Source organism: Canis aureus, chromosome 10 (genome assembly GCF_053574225.1).
Source record: "Canis aureus isolate CA01 chromosome 10, VMU_Caureus_v.1.0, whole genome shotgun sequence".
Lineage (NCBI taxonomy): Eukaryota > Metazoa > Chordata > Mammalia > Carnivora > Canidae > Canis > Canis aureus.
This window is the reverse complement of record NC_135620.1, coordinates 1,572,890-1,575,811: the sequence shown is the minus strand read 5'-3', so window position 1 is coordinate 1,575,811 and position 2,922 is coordinate 1,572,890. Positions and strand designations below refer to the sequence as shown.

Here is a 2,922-nt window from a genome sequence, read left to right as displayed (position 1 = left end):
GCCGAGATCGTGCAGTGGCGGTGAAAAATTACCACTTTCTTTCCTTGAAGTGGGTTAGCCACCGTTCGTCTCCCACTCTGTTTTTTAAGTCCTCTGTGTAGGGAATTTTTCTGCTGGCGGCACAAAAATAAACCTACGAACCAGCTCTGAGTGGCTGGCTATTCGTGAATTTTACATCAGGGAATAAGAATCGCTGTTTTGGGTTTGTTTTTTTTTGTTTGTTTTGTTTTGTTTTTTTTTGGTTGGTTGGGTTTGAGTTTGGGTTTTTGTTTTTTTTTTTTTTTTGTTTTATTTTACTACTGAATAACTCGGTACAATTAAGCCCTTTTAGGGAGAGTAGGTCCAAGACGAGGGAGGAGGCCGCCCTCAAGTCCGGGACCCCGGTTCGCCGGGAGCGGGGGACTGCCCCCAGGCAACCCCAGGAGAATGCCTCGAGGGAGGTGGGCGCGCTCAAAGCCCGGGCCCCGGTTCACAGGAGCGGGGCGACCCCCAGGCAACCCCAGGAGCACCCAGCTCGTGCAGCGAGTCGGGGGCTGGCGCTCGGGCTGCGCACCCGGCCACCGCAGCCGGTCATCTCGTTTCTGCCTTACACTTCCCCGAAGTATTTTTCTGAAGCTTTTGCAAGTACGTATGTGTTGCTTGTCGTATTTCCATGAGAAAAATAAAGCCCTCGTCCTTTTGCCAGGAGCCCCACTGAAGGGGCCCCTCGGGCTTTGTTTGGCTCGTCGCGGCTCAGGATCCAGTCTCCAAAGCCCGCCTGCCCTTCTCCCCGGGAGTTGCACCCGGACCCTGGGCCTCCAGACTCTGGCCTTCCTCGGGCTGCCCCGGAGGGCAGGCGCTCCCCGTCTCGGTGCCTGCTGCCGGAGGCGCGCCGGCAAAGACACGTCCCTTCGGATTCCAGATCACAGAGCCGGGCCGAGGGATGCGAGCTGCCGACGGATGAGGTTAACGGCGGATGCGAAGACTGCTGAGCAGGGACTAATTGGGCATGGAGACGGAGATCCGGGGGTGATGCCAACGTACCGAAAGTAAGGTTTCCTGTTAGTGACAACGCCCCCAGACAGACGCAGATTACAGACTGAACCAAGCACGGAGGCACCGGACGGCTCGTTGGTCTAGGGGTATGATTCTCGCTTTGGGTGCGAGAGGTCCCGGGTTCAAATCCCGGACGAGCCCGCCTTTTCCCTCCCCCCCCCGGTACTTTTTACCTACATTCTTTAGATGGACGGTTCGCGTCTTGGACGAGCAGATGGCGTACGCAAGGGCTCCGAGTGGCCTGGAGCTCCGGAAGACGAGCAAGCAGAAGTGTGAGTCGCCTCGGAACCGAGGGTCGCCGATGAAAGACGATGCAGAGCCGCTGGCGGTTGTTTTTTTTGCCAATCTGAGGGATGATGCCATTTTAGCCGTGGAACTTTGTATCCACGGTCCCCAAGGAAGACTTGCTTAACCATCAAGACCATTATAGGGAGAGCGCCGTGCGGCGGTTTCCGTAGTGTAGTGGTTATCACGTTCGCCTAACACGCGAAAGGTCCCCGGTTCGAAACCGGGCGGAAACACCGAGACTTGGTTTCTGTTTTCCTTTTTCCCGTATTTAAAAATTGGAGACTATGAGCCAGTTTGGTCCTGTTTAGAACATCACCCGCCAACTACTATTTGAAAATTATTACATTGGGGGTACATTTGGAGACTCTGGCACAAACCTGGCTCCGGTTCAGGACATCCACTCACCGTCCTCTCTGTCTGGTTACAGACGTGGGCGGTCTTCCAGGATGGAGAAAGAGGTGGAACACCGCCAGTTTCCACCTCAGCCACCGACCCTGTAAATACTTGATCCCAACCCACTTGCTGCCTAGGACGTAAAACTTAAAAGCTAGCAGTGGTGGAACTCGAACCCACGCCCTCAAAGAGACCAGGGGTTTAAGCCAGCACCTTAGACTGCCCGGTCACATCACGCTGCTTCAACAGGGTTTGGGATGCCTTCCTTCACTGCTGATAACTTTCCAAGGGTCTTCAGGAAAAGAAAGTGTTGGGAGGAATCTATAGGTTAGAGAACTACATCCCAGCCAACAGGATTAGTTTGACCGGAGCCACTGGGCTCCATGAGCACGCAGAGGGAAAGATTCGTGCAGTGCACACCACCTCATGCCTTGGTTTTAGTAGGGATTCTCAAGTCATTCCCACCTTTCACTTTGGGGAATGCACGTGAATGCAGAGGAAGTCTTCTATAATCTCAACTTTTTTGTTGTTTTAAAATTTTTTAAAAATTAAACCGTGAATGTGTATTATTTTTAGAAATTAAATAAAGGAGAGGGAAACCTTCCACCCTCCTCTCAATTTTTTAAAAAACCCATAGCTTTTTTTCCCCCTGCAAATAGCACCAGCACTTTCAGAAGTGGCTGTGATCTCAGAGGCTTCCACCTGCTCCATTCCATTCTGCTGCCTGAGTTTTCCATCCTTTTAAACAAGTGTTCTAACTAGAGATACCAAATCTTGACAAAACACACTTGACTGAATATCATATAGAGAATCCTCCCTTCCCTTCCCATTATAAAAATCCACTTTGAAGAGGAGAAGGAGGAAGAGGAGGAGGAGGAGGAGGAAGAGAGGAGGAGGAGGAGAAAGAAAACAACATATCCAGGAAAAAAATAGAAAAATAAATTGATGGGAAAACCCACAACTTAGAGATAACTACCAATATGTGGTAAATTAACCTCGTTTGTTTTTCTGTTAATTTTCCCCTGCTGTAGTATATCTATCTGTTATAGATACAGATTTGAAACATGCTTTTTAAACTTAGATTATAAATTATTAAGTCTTCCCAAACCTCTTTTAAATGGCTGGCTCTAAATTCTAAAAGATGAAAGTAGCTTGAATTCCATCCCTGGGGCCTGACTTACCTGGGGCATGATTTGAAGACCGGTG

General features: G+C 50.1%; 2 non-coding genes across 2 annotated transcripts; both read left to right on the top strand.

Moving 5' to 3' along the window:
• Nucleotides 1–1,104: 1,104 nt before the first annotated feature.
• On the top strand, nt 1,105–1,176 carry TRNAP-UGG (transfer RNA proline (anticodon UGG)). Its single transcript has one exon. It is a non-coding gene; the product is annotated as a tRNA-Pro (tRNA).
• A 307-nt stretch (nt 1,177–1,483) lies between these two features.
• On the top strand, nt 1,484–1,556 carry TRNAV-AAC (transfer RNA valine (anticodon AAC)). Its single transcript has one exon. It is a non-coding gene; the product is annotated as a tRNA-Val (tRNA).
• Nucleotides 1,557–2,922: the final 1,366 nt, after the last annotated feature.